The following is a 14178-nucleotide window of genomic DNA, read 5'->3' as shown; positions in this document are numbered from 1 at the left end:
TCCTGCATTCCAGAATGCTATAGGTTTCAGAAGAAGATGTCAAAACAATTATGTATGTATATTCTTCTTTGCGCAATGTATAAAGATATGAAAAATTTTGTAGAATAGATATGACATAATAAGAAATATATATTTGGTCTCTGCTCCTGGTTCTTGACACAGAGCTACTAAATTTTTTGAGGGATAGAATTTCCTGAGTGATACAAGCATCTTTTGTTCCAATGAAACAATTTTTTATGGACTTCCAGGTCACTTCATGATGGGGAGACAGTCACCAAAATACCAGGTTGTGATTCAAAACTTAGAATTTTCAGCTCCACCTCCATCCTCTAGGGAAGGTAGAGGTGCTAGAGATTGAGCTAATAGTTGATCATGCCTATGTGATGAAGCCTTCATATAAATCTGTAAACCGTGAGATTTGGAGAGCGTCTAGTTTGATGAACACCTTGAGGTGTGAGAATGATGGCATGTCTGTAGGGCATTGGAACCTTTGCATCCCTTCCCTGTACCTTGCTCTGTGTACCTCTTCATGTAGCTGTTCATCTTTATACTTCATAATATCCTTTATAATAAACTGGTAAATGCCAGTAAATGTTTCCCTGGGATTTGTGAACCTTTCTAGACAATTATCAAACCTGGGGAGGAGGCTATGGGAACCTTGACTTATAATGGGTAGGTCAGAAGTACAGGTGACAGTCTGGGACTTGTGATTTGAAGTGAGAGGCAGTTTAAAAAATAATTTTGCTGGGTATAGAATTCTAATTCTTTTTTTTTTTTCCTTTCAACATTTCAAGTGTTTCACTCTATCTTCTTGCTTACTTGTTTCTTATGAGAAGTCTATTGTGATTCCTACCCTTGTTCTCCTATGAAAAGTGTTCTTTCTTCCCTTTGGCTCCTTTCAAGATTTTCTCTTTGACTTTGTTTTTCTGTTGTTTGAATATAATATACCAAGGTGTAGATTTTTTAATATTTATTCTCCTTGTTGTTTTTGAGCTTCCTGGATCTATGGCTTAGTGTATGCCATTGTTTTGGAAAATTTTAACCATTATTCCTTCTAATATTTCTTCTATTCTCTTCTATTCTTAGTATTCTAATTACACATATGTTACATCATTTGAAATTGTCCCACAGATCTTGAATATTCTTCTGTTTTCTGTTTTATTCTGTTTTTAAGTTATTATTCATTTTCCTCTTTAACTTTCTCTTTGGGAAGTTTCTATTGACATATTTTCAAGCACACTGGTTCTTTCCTAGGCCACTCCTACTGCTGAGCCTATTAAAAACATTATTTGTGTTATGTTGTTTATGATATCTAATATTTTCTTTTGATTCTTTCTTAGATTTGTCTCTCTGCTTACATTATTCTTGTTTTCTTATGATTTGTCAACTTTTTATGTTAGAGACCTTAACTTATTAATTATAGTTATTTTAAATATCCTCTCTATTAATTCCAAAACCTACACCATATCTGAGGCTGATCCCAATGCTTTCTTTATATCTTCAAATAGTTTTTTCCCCTTGCCTTTTAGAATACATTTCAATTCTTTGTTGAAAGACAAACATGTCATATTAAATAATAAGACGTGAGGTATATAGGCACTTAGTATGAGGATTTATGTTAATCTGGGTAAGAACAAACATGAAAGTTTGCTGTAGTTGTAGGTTCCAAAGACTTCAGATTTCTCTCTGGTGTTCTTATTTTTATTATATCCTTCTTGTCTTTGGTCTTGAGTACCCCTTCTTAGGGAAAATCTGTATCTCGCAGCTTTTCAGATGTAATCCACTGTATTATATTGGAGCATTCTTAGTGTGATATGGGCGCAAGTAATCTACAATCTTATGGTTAAATATCAGTCTTTTAAAGGTTCTGTATCTCTGGTCTGTGACCTTCACAGGCATTTTTTCCAGTTGAATAGCTTTTTCCTTCTTAAGTGAAACAGAAACACTAGTCAGATAGATAGAAGGGTGAAGTGAACTTCCTCCAGTTGAGATATGGCTCTGGTAAAGTCTGTTTTGTTTAAGAACAGACCTTTGATACGGAGAAATCTCTAGTTGTATTTCATAAAAAGATTAATTTTCCCCTACCAGAGGCAAGAAGTATCTCTCTTGAATCTTCATTATGAGAATCTTGAGGGTTTCCTGGTGGTGAAATCCAACATGGTGTCCCCACTGCCAACATTATTGCATCCAATAGTTTCTTTCTCAAGCTAGTCCATACTCAGGCTCCCGCCAATTGTCATAATTACCATTTAAATATTCATACCAATTCATGGCTCTAGTGGCTTCTAATGTAGTTGTATCTTGCCTGTTTTTTTTTTCCTTACTTTATGTCTCTCCAGATTTGGGGTGTCAGTTTGCCTTGCACCCTCAGTTCCCTGAGGAGTCCAAGAAAAGTTGTCAATTTTCACTTCATCTTTTTTTATTCTTGTAAGGAAAGAAGTGACAACTTCTACACTCTTTACATATCAGTGATGAAAACAAAAGTATCCCACTCCTTTTTTTTTCTTTTTCTTTTTTCTTTTTTCTTTTTTTTTGCATAGCTCTTTCTTCTTTAAGATCTCAAGCTCAAACTGCACATATTTAAAATTGTCTTTCTGTCTAAAATAGATACCTTCTAAGATTACCCTGTAGCACATACCTTTGTTTAATAAATAAAAATTTATCATTTTTAGGTTTGGCCTAATTGACAGGAGGAGTCTGATCCCCAAATTAATTTCTGAAATTACAAAGTCTCAGAAAAGTTATGACCAGAATTGAGATTTATAAGATTAAGAAATAAACATTTATTGTGTAAAGTTGTTAACATTTCAAAAAAGACAACTTTTATATGGTTAAAGTGTATGAACTGTACTTCTCAGAAGCACTAGCCAGCTTCTAACCAGTTATATGATTAGCATGTGTTTTACTTAAATAGATGTCAAAAATAGAATAACATTATAAGTTTTTACAAAATGGAGAGAAGCCAGCAATTAATGGGATTTTCTGATGGATGATAGGAGAGAGACTAAACCGTAGCAAAATTTAGCCAATCTAGAACATACATGAGGGTAAGATGTCAGAGGTAGAGAAGAGAAAAGTAAGAGGTAATGTGTCTGAATATGGTTGACCAATACCAGCATCCCATGGAATCCCTGTGTGCTCTATAATCCTAGCATAGGGTAGATGTGTTTTTAAAAGTAGAAATTTATTTGTAGGTAGGATGAACAATCAAAGATTAGCTGTACACCCCAGATAGCTACTCCCACTCTCATAATTATGGAGGTAATCAAAGATTAATATTCTCTTCATGAAAAATGGAGACAGAAAGAACATGCTGGCATAAATCTTGTGTATAAACCAACAGGAGTTCAACAGTCTTAAAAAGCAATTTAAACTAAAGCACTTCCCAGCTTTGATTTACATTATATAGGCAGCCTGACTATAAAGTTGGCAGTTCTTATTACAAATGTAACTCTACCGTGGTTCAATGAAACATTTTCCTACTTCTAAACCTAAACTTCTTCTTAAAAATAAATTAACATTTTGGTTCTCAATACTGTATTTAGATGCTTTACTTTAGAAGCAATATAATTTCTTTCATTACTCCTCAAACACTATAGACAGCTAAATTTATGTTTATTAAATTTTGTGTAATCATTAATATAAGCTGCAGCAGCCAAGAACCTCAATTTGGATTATTGGCAATTACTTGAAACATTGTAGATAGGATAACAGAAATAAGACTTTCCCTTGGTGACCCTTTTAAAATCAAAGTACCGGTGCTCACAGTCTGGAACTTACCACTTCAAAAGACAACAGAGACAATTAGAGTTGAATTACCCAAGTACAGGGATGGCTGGGTGGCTCAGCACTTGAGCATCTGCCTTTGGCTCAGGGTGTGATCCTGGGGTCCTGGGATCGAGTCCCACATTGGGTTCCCTGCATGGAGTCTGCTTCTTCCTCTGCCTTGTGTCTCTACCTCTCTTTCTGTGTCTCTCGTGAATAAATAAAATCTTTTTTTTAATAAATAAGATCTTTAAAAAATAAAATTACCCAAGTACTATGTTTTTTTTTGTTTTTGTTTTTTTTGTTTGTTTGTTTTTTACCACTTTTTTGAAACAAATTTTTATAACAAATATGGCATACTGGTTAGGAGCATGGATTTCAGTTTCAGCTGGAATCAGGGGTGAATCCCTGACCCCGCTACTTCCTAACAGGTCTTATGAAGTCTTCCCTAAGATAAATGCTAACAGTGCTTACCCCACAGGAATATTTTAAGTATGGAAAAAAGGTGATGTCATTAATGTGTTAGCATTGGGACTAGAACAGAGTAAGCATTCAAAAAATACTAACATTATTTTAATAATATTCTTTTAACTAGAAGCCCTAAGAATTGTGAGTTTCTTGCTCTCTGGGGAATTGGTCATATAAAATAAAACTAGGTCAGTTTTGCAGGAAAAGTTTACCAAGTAAGTTGATTCTTTAAATTTTTGTCTGTGACATTTTATCATACTATTGGTATGTGTGCGGAGTGGGGGGGTTCCTTTTTGGCAGGATAGCCTCCATTTCTGCTACCATGGATACTCTGTTCATGGGATGAGTGTACTAGCATCAGCATAGCTAAGGACAGAAGCTGGCTGACACCTGGTGGTTGAATCATTTTATCCAGTGGTTGTCCAGCATCTCTTCTGAAGTAGGCACTTCCTACTGTGGATACTGATGCAAGACACAAAAATATATATATACACACATAGTGCCCATCTCTGAATCTCTATCCCCTTCCTCTATCCACTGCCAACACAATTCTGACAATCTTGCCTACTGTAGACCATCTTTGTCTCTAAGCTTCAAGGAGCCTTTACAGGCTCTTGTGAGGATACTGGATTCTGAATCACAGAAGATTGCCTTATTTTTTAAATCTCCCCTGCCTTGCCTTATACTTTGAAGCCTCCTTAGTGCAACACTGTGGGAATATTTTCATAAGTAATGTCTTATTTTCTTCCACTACATATTGTAAGTGTTCTTCAGATTTTTGGTGAATAATCCATACCAAGGATGGACCTACCCAATTATGCCAGGGGGAGACTTGATCCCCCTATTGATCTAGAATTACTGGGAGAGGGGCAAGTACAGAGCCTGAGGAGGGCAAATATCCTGTCAGGCACTGACCTCTCATGGGACTTGTAAATGCTATCCAAGCAAGGGGAACAATGCTTTCCTCCGGCAATGATGAGGCGAGAGATATGCATTGAAAACTCTTAGGCTCATTTACCCATTAAATGTCTCATCCAAGATCGTGAAGTCTCACTTCTCTCCTATCATGGCCCTGACTTTGGCACAGAAGATTTTCTGGGACTATGAATTTAGATTCATTTGAAATTGCACGTCTCCTATGATCAAATGAGGGAACTAAATCCCAGCCTGTTCTGCACATCAGCTGCAGAAAAGGATCTCAAACACTGCCATGAAAGTGCTCTGCCTTTACAGCTCTGGATTGATGGTTGGCTGACCTAAGGCTACCATTTCTTTTTCAAGGGTTTTGTGTCAGTTGTGAAAAGTCCATCTGCTCCACAATTCTCATATTCTTAATTTTTTCACGTTCTAGAGCATTAGCTCTTAAACCTTGCACTGCATTAGAATTTCTTGGACAGCTTTTGAAACACAGATTTTGGGACCCCAACCCTTGAGTTTCTGATTCAGTATTCAGTCTGGGAAGGAGCAAGTGCCCATATGATGTTAATGCAGGGGTTGGGGAACCATATTCTGGGAACCAGTGTGCTAGAGCTATTAAAAGCCGGAGCTTTCTCTTCCTTGTTTCTCTTCCTAATTTACCATAAGTGAAAATGTATGTAACTGTGAGGCTAAATCATGCCTGAATTATGACATTCCACTTTCCATCAAAAGTGTGATTCTTGTTTCTCTCTGGTCAGCAAGCAATTCAATTCTAGATTCTAATCTAGAATTAGACTAGAATTAGAACAGGCTGGGGAGAATCTGCTTTCTAATATGTCTACTGTAACTAACAATTTCAGTTTGGATTCCTCCAAAAGCCAACCCTGAGACTAAGATTTGGGTACAAGTAGTTTATTTGGGAGGTATATGGGTCTGTGTCCTGTGAAGACACAGGACTCACACAGAAATTTAAAAACAAAAGGCTTTATATAAAGAAATATTAACTATAAAATGAGATTGGAGTAACAACAATTAGCTACTAAGGAGTAAAAAGAACTATAAAGAATGCAGAAATAGCAGATAAAAGGTGTAGCCTCTATCCCCAATGCTGATGCAGAATGCCAAAGTAAGAATCTCTGGTAGAGGGGCTCCACCCTCCACCACACACACACACACACACACACACACACACGCACTTCTCCCCATGACTAACATCCAGACCTTTTTGAAGGGAATGCACCTAGGTTCCATGAGTTCCCTGAAGCTGGGAAGATGAAGATGTCTGAGTTGTGCTAAGGAGAGCCATCCACAGGGAAATGTTGAACCAATACCACTTCACTACAAAGCTTCTCTGGGGGCTGCCATGGAAAATTATTCATAGGAGGTGCTGTGTTTGTGGCACTTTGTTGCAAAACCATCAGAGAGGTATGCCAGGAGAAGCTAGCTGTTCATGGAGAGTTGACTGCCACTTGGTATGGAAGCTTCATGTGCGCTGTAGCTCACCTAGTCCAACATTCTGGCATCATGGGGAGAAAACTCCCTTCCTCTCCAGTATGTCTCTCCAGCTCCCTCTACTGAAACTGCTTAATATTATGACAACTGGCTGGGGAGAAATTCTAAAGGGTTCATCTCTATTCTCACAGAGTAGGAGGTAGAAGGTAGATTTGGAGCAAATGAATTGGTAACTGGCATAGGAAACAAAATGTGGGAATGAGAAAGTTAGATGGGGAAAATATAAAATTCACAAAAGTTTCTTTTGTGAGCATGTTACTCTTTTGGGAAATGAGTCCATACCTACTGGGTGTCATCTGATAGGATTTCCAGAACACAACTCAGAGTTGCCTCATAAAAAATGAAGCTGAAGTTCTTCCTTTTTTTTTTTTTTTTTTAAGATTTTACTTATTTATTCACGAGAGAGGCAGAGACATAGGTAGAGGGAGAAGCAGGCTCCTTGTGGGGAGCCCGATGCAAGACTCAATCCCCAGGACCCTGGGATCACAAGCTGAGCCAAAGGCAGACGCTCAACGACTTAGCCACCCAGGCATCCCAAAGCTGGGGTTCTTGCTCACAAATTTCCTTTTCTCATTAGTTGAAGTCACTCCCGGGATGCTTCTTGGCTTTTACTTCTGGTCCATCCATGCAAACCAAGGTCAGATCTGTAGCCTGAGAATGATCTCAGTCAGCAAGATAGTTAGCAGTAGGCTCACATGGAAACCCTGTGAAGTCACTACTTGGAAAGCCCAAGCAGACACAGGCAGGCATGACATCAACAGCATTAACTGCATCATCATAAAGCCCTAAAACAATACAAAACAGGACCTACTTCACTCAAAACTAGAATAAGTAGAAAACCAAAGAAGCATATATCTAAAATTCAGGTTAAATAAAACTGTGTAGGCATTTCAGATGGTCTATATAAATTCTACAACTTCTGTCCAAGCTCTAAGACTTTCTGATAATGATAATGGTTAACACAACAAATACTTGTCATGTTCTAGGCCCTGTGCCAACTAATTTGCTTACCTCATTTTTTTACTCACAGTAAAAGAAAAAGTTAGATACTATTATTATTATCACATTGCAGCTAAGGAAACGTTGGTTTAGAAAGTCTAAATTAGTTAGCTGAATCTCCAAAGATAGTAATTGCTGACTCTTACTTACCTCAGCTCCTTAGATTCCTAATCCCACATTCCTGACCACTGGGCTGGGTTCCATTTGTGTTTGCTTTGTACCTTGTACTCACTCAGAAAATGTTAATCAGTGATGATGGTCTTCAAAATGAGAATTCTGGAATTCAATCATCTAAGAAATATTAAGTGACATTCTCAGATACCATGAAAACTGCCAGATTTGTCTCCTTGCTTCTCATCTCTTTAAATTCAAACATTCTGTATACTCAGTCTGAATACTGAATACTCTGCATTCTCAGTATTTTTTAAACACTCGTTTCTTATATCTTCTCTCTGATACAAATGAATGTATTCTGACTCAGTTGTGCAAATCTATTCCCATCCAAAATATTTATCTCCTAAACCATAGAGTGGTCTTTTATTTCTATCTAGTTGCATACTTCCTTATGTTATTGTTTTATTTTTATTTGTTTTTATTTATTTTTTTAAGATTTTATTTATTTATTTATTCTCCATGTCTCATGAGAGACATGGAGAGAGAGAGATAGAAAGAGGCAGAGACACAGGCAGAGAGAGAAGCAGGCTCCATGCAGGGAGCCCGATGCAGGACTCAGTCCCGGGTCTCCAGGATCACGCCCTGGGCTGAAGGCGGTGCTAAACCTCTGAGCCACCCAGGCTGCCCTGTTTTATTTTTATTTAATGTTATATGTTATGTATCTTTTAATCTCTAAGATAATAAACTCATTAGAGTTGAGAATTCTATATTATGAATCATTCATATTTTCTACTGTCTCCATAATTGTTGAGTCCATATTAATTCAATAAGGGCTATTTGAATAGGCATTATTAAAAGTAGGAATAGCAACAACAAGACATGGACTTTTTGGTCTTAAAGAGAATTAACAAGAAAATCCCATTATCCAAATTCAAAGTGTTTCATTTAATCAAGGTTCTACTGTACTATGCTCCTTCTCTTTTCTGTGTAATTAAAGCCCTCCCAAGCAGATTAAATAAGCAGAAGTAGGGTTTACCTTAATTTTATTTTCTCTCTTAAATTCAACCAGCATTAAACAGAGATGTTCCAATCTCCCAGTCAGAATTAATTTCTTCCTCTTCTAAAACAAGTCTTATAGCCTCTAGATTACAATTGCTCAGTGAACACCACAGAGCACAGATTACCTTCTGTAGGAGTCATCTGTGTACTTACTCCTGTTACTCACTAGATTGTGAGATCCCGGGGTTCAGAAACCCAGTGATTTTAATTTTGAATCCACAGGCAAAGGGATTAGTACATAGAAGCCCTCAATAAGTATATGATGGATCTAGTTTGATTTACTGATGTCTGGAAATATGCCTAACAAGATAATAGTAACTATATGTGACAAGCAAAGCTGTAAATGTTTTTACGCACTTTCCTATTCTTAACTTCTCATCAATATGTAATAAAAATATACAATTTCTATTTTACAAAGGGGGAAACTAAGTTACATAGAAGGTGAAGTTAGGAGTAATAACATTTTGAAACTCCAGCAGCACATTGTGTCCTCTACCATATGTTTTATTTAATCACTCTATTTTGTACTACTACCCAGAGTACCAAATGCTCTTGCCTATCTCGTACTTAAGTATTCTATTTTTATCAGATGAATGCGATGAGGTTCAAAAAGGTTAAAGAAGTTATCCAAGGACAGGCAGTGAAGGTCAAGTTGAAACTCAAGTGTTTTTGACCTCCAGCACCACACACTCCTTCCATGGCTACATACTGCCAAGTCTGAGATACAAACAAATAAAAGGCATGATTCCTGACCTCAGAAAGTTTACAGTCTTATTTATGAATGGACTTGGAAGGCCAGTAGAGTTAGGGAAAGGCAGCTTAGGTGGTTGTTTTTCTTCCTATAAAACAGATTCTCATCCCAAAGGAATCATCTCATTATGGTGATTTTAAAGTAAAGGTCTCAGGTTTTAGTGTGCATAGTGATTACCTACAGCACTAATTAAAATGGCAGATTCCTAAGCTGCATCCTCTTGGCATCTACCATCCATGTGAATACTGACACGGGTCACCTTTTTGGAATCTTGTGGAAAGAGAGGTGATGAGCATTGAGTTCTATACTGAATGCACAGCCACAACAAAAAGCATGAGTGGATAAATTGCCTCCCATCTCCCCAGACTCAAACAGAAAGCAGAAGAAACAGAGCTCTCAAAAAAACAAAACAAAACAAAACAAAACACACACACACACACAAAACAAAACAAAACAAAAAACAAAAAAAAAAAAAACCCAGAAATAATAACAAGCAAAAACACATTTATTTCTTGTGTACAAAGTCAGACTCTTTCATACCAAGTCACAGAGGCTCAACTTTGCAAAGCCTAGCAGGAAAGGGAGCACCATGAGGGCTTCTGAGAACATTGTGCTGCGGAAGACTTGTATGAGCACAAGGTGAGCATCTCTTCAGCTCATCATTGAGATACCAGCCTTAATTAAAGGAAAACGAGAAGGAAGGCTAAGAGGGAGACAGAGAGGTAGAAAGGAGGAGATTGTAGGCAAGCCTGAAAGAAGCAGCAGAAAGGGAGGGAGGACAGAGGAGAAAATGAGATGGTGAGACTGTCAGAAGTGGCAGTAACAGAAAAACAAGAATAGATTTACAGAAAAAGGGAACAATGCCGCGCTCCACTATTATAATCTGGAGAGCCAGAGAGGGCAATTCTACTGCATGCTTTATTAAACTGACTTCTCCATTTCTCCCCAGGCTGGACTGCACAGAGGAAATTCATTAGCTCCATTTAAATGCACACCCCAGAGCCCACCTTCAGTTACCAGCAGAGCACAACACATTTCACATTGGATAAACCGCTCTGACTCTAGAGAATGATTTTTTTTTTAACTTAAATCAACCTTCATGGAACAGTTTGTATTCTTATGATTTTTTCATTATAAGTGAAGAACTACTCTATAGACAAGGACTGGGTAAAGTCATTATACTAAATAATTCATAGTAGAGGATTTTGTTGTAATGAGATCAACAAGGCACTAATGCTCTAGGCCATTGGATTGGGCTTAGAAATAATTTTATTATTGCAAACTTTTTTTCCCATATTGGTTCTTATTGAAATGGAATTTAACTGTACAAATAAACTTACATGTATTTACAACTCACCAATGAATACCAGTTACCCATTGTCAAAACTTTAGAGTCATTTTTAACTACTCATGTGTTATACCCACATCCAATAAATGAGTTCTATTCTCTACTGGTTTTCTTTATTCCTCTTGGATCTTCCAACAGTGTTCTCTCAGACTATCAGTCCTGGACTTCCCCTTAAATGTTGATGATCCTTTGAGACTTTTTTTCTCTGACAATAGACTCCCTGTATTAAGATTGTCCATTCTCATGAATTTAATTACCATTTGTATCCTGATAACATCCACGGTTATGTTTCCAGACCACACCACTCTCCTAAGATTTATTTGTATATTATTAACCATCTACTGGTTATTTTATAAGGACGTAAAAAAAACTGATGGCCCCCAAACCAAACTTACCATTCAACTCCCAAGGCACACTTTTATCTCCCCTTGAGTTAGGGACAAATGGGGCTATGCAGGGCTGGGTAGGGAGCCACGGAAGCAGGCTCGCAAAAATTCCAAAGATGCTTAGGTGTAAGGAAACCAGAGATAAAGGAATAAGCCAGACCACCCTGCCCTAGGTGTGGGCAGGGAGGGTGTCTTTTTATGACAGTCATCCATGACCAACAAAGAATAAACGATCCCAAGGAAGAAGTAAGCCACTAAAGATGTTATCACTAGTCCTTAATGGTGATATCAATGGATATGTTAAAAGGATTTAAGTTCCCTGATTAGGCTTCCAATAAAAGACCAACCCTACAAGCCCTCAGTGGCAACCCTGTCAGGACCCTTCTCCCTCCTGAGAGCTTTCTCTGTATCTTTACTTAATAAACTTCTATCCCTTGACTCACTCTCCTGTGTCCACGAGATTCATTCTTGGACTCCGTGAGACAAGAACCAAGCTCTCCTGTATCACCCTTATAATCATTAACTCAGAGAATGACATCACATTCCTCTAAATGGCCATGCCAGATGCTCTTTACTCCATCATCCCTCATTCAAATTACCACCATCGGAGACGTATTTTTTAAAGGTGCCTCCCAACCCTGGGATCCACTCTACAGAGGAGGATATTACAACAGTAACCACAAATTTATTGGAGTGACCTCCTTCTAATCCCATCGACATTAAAGATAGGATGGTGTAAACAAGGGAAGGATTTTTTTCTATGAAAGACCTGTAGAAATCTACTCCTGAGCTTTTGTGAGGAATCCTTGGGGAACTTTCAGAAAAGTCTGAAGTGATACTTTGGGAAGAACAATATCCAGCAAGTAAGTCTGTAGGGGTTTACACCATAATATGTAAGTTATGTCAGTGAAATGGGGCATCATCCTTGAGTCAAAGGCTGGAGAAATTGACTGCATCATTGCAATCAAACACATTTGATTGTGGAAGCAAGGAAGTGTAGGCCATAGAGACAGGGAAAACACCATAAACGAAAGTAAATATGACTTACATACCTTTTCAAATCAGTTTATTTGATTTTAAGGAGAATCTATGCTATTTTTGGAGAGCCTAAATACAAGTTGAAGAGTTATAATAATTGAATTTTTATTTCAGTGATATATAGGGATGGGTTAAAAGAAACAAAGTTTGATAAAATAGGGCGTCCGATGTAATTCGCTTTCAGAAATGGGTGAAAGTACTGCCTCGTTAGTTGCCCAGTAACATTCTGAGAATAAAGGTAGGATTCATCTAGGGAATGGAGAGCTACTGGGAAGCTGACAGGGATGAAACCCATTGTGACAGGCACTTGACCTCCATGAGCAAGTCAAATATTTGGAAATCAGATTTAGACCTGACAGCCTTGGGAAATGCAGCACCCAGGAAACAGGCAGTAAGTCACCTTCCTAATTAAGTGGTTGCTACACCTAACAGATTCTTCACCATCATACATCCTCTCCCACATTGCCAGAGCCCTAGATATTGACCCCAAATACCCACATGCCCTGAAGAGCTCTATCGGAAAGAGTTCTTTCACCAGGTATTCAGAGGAAGCGCTATTCATTATTGACCTTGCATCAAAAAGAGTTTTAACACTTAAAAAAAGAAATGCTAACCATGATTTTTGACATTAGAGACCTATAGATTGAGAAATTTTAGGACTAATCTACAACAGTTCTTCTTTTTTTTTTTTTTTTTTTAAATCTACAACAGTTCTAACTGGGGGCAGGCAGCTTGCACAGCATGAAGTATAAGATGCTGTAATGACTGGCACGCCACGCTCCAGTAGACATGTTTCAGTGGAAGACAATTTCTTTAAGGCTGGTGAAATTTGCAAGCTATGTGAAAATTTATATTTAACGATCCCGTGTGTGTGTGCGCGTGTGTGCACGCGCTTCTTGTGGAGTCAATGAGTCATTTGCCTGAATGCAATCAAAGCAGTTCCAATCATCATTGAAGTTAGAGTCAGAGACTTCTGGAAGGAATGACTTATTTGCAGCCTGTTACCTGTTAGGGAGGGAATTTTCATGGGTTCTCCTCCACCAGGGATCAGAGAAATCCAATGTCCCTGATAGTGTTCGCAACAAGAATTCATCTTACAGATAAAATTTATGAAATAATGAGGAAACCTTATTTCATACTTTCTGTTTGTTGTTGTAATTTCTGACTCCGTAAAGGATGTCCACGGCCATTACTCCCAGGTCCTTGCCACCTTCTTCAAAGATTTCTCTGCCTAATAAACTTCTCTAACAGATAAGGGAAAGTGTTCTGTCCCAAAGTGTTATTTTTCTTTTTTTTTTTTTTTTCTGTTACACAATCAGCAGCTATCAAACATCGTGAAATACCCTATATGCTTTTTACCTTTATATCTTTAGATTTCTCAGACTAGAAAATCACTTCTACAATTTTGGCCCTGGAGACCAGAGAGCTGGCAATGTTGCAGATGACAGCATTTCTTGGCTGTGACATCCACATCTGACTGCCTGCATTTCTCCTTTTCCTGAGCTTAATGGGAACCTTGAAGCCATAGTCAAAACACAATAAATGCTGTTCTTAGCCCTCCCTCCTGCCCCGTTGATACTTTTCGTGAATATAATATATTTGTTTCTATTTCTTCTTTCATCCCTTTTCCTTTTTTCTTTTGTGATTACCTGGAGAGTTATTTCTTCTAGTTCCAGAAGAGCAGCTGCTGCTATAAAAGTCCACTGAATTTTATCCCTGTGACAAGGAATCTTACGCTGTCATAAAGATACCTTTAGCATCCCTCTGCATCCTTAGGCACAGAAGAAAGGAATGCATCTGGGAGCACATAGTTGCAAATA

The 14178-nt window shown here is 37.8% G+C and overlaps 2 long non-coding RNA genes across 10 annotated transcripts in view; both read left to right on the top strand.

Moving 5' to 3' along the window:
- LOC144318334 (uncharacterized) overlaps positions 1–14178 on the top strand; it is a 161803-nt gene that overhangs the window by 23996 nt on the left and 123629 nt on the right. The window lies entirely within an intron of this gene.
- LOC144318336 (uncharacterized) lies at positions 8445–10942 on the top strand. The gene is made up of 2 exons (XR_013384208.1): positions 8445–10225; positions 10536–10942. It is a non-coding gene; the product is annotated as an uncharacterized LOC144318336 (long non-coding RNA).

This window comes from Canis aureus, chromosome 8 (genome assembly GCF_053574225.1).
Source record: "Canis aureus isolate CA01 chromosome 8, VMU_Caureus_v.1.0, whole genome shotgun sequence".
Taxonomy (NCBI): Eukaryota; Metazoa; Chordata; class Mammalia; order Carnivora; family Canidae; genus Canis; species Canis aureus.
This window is presented reverse-complemented; position numbering and strand designations above follow the sequence as displayed.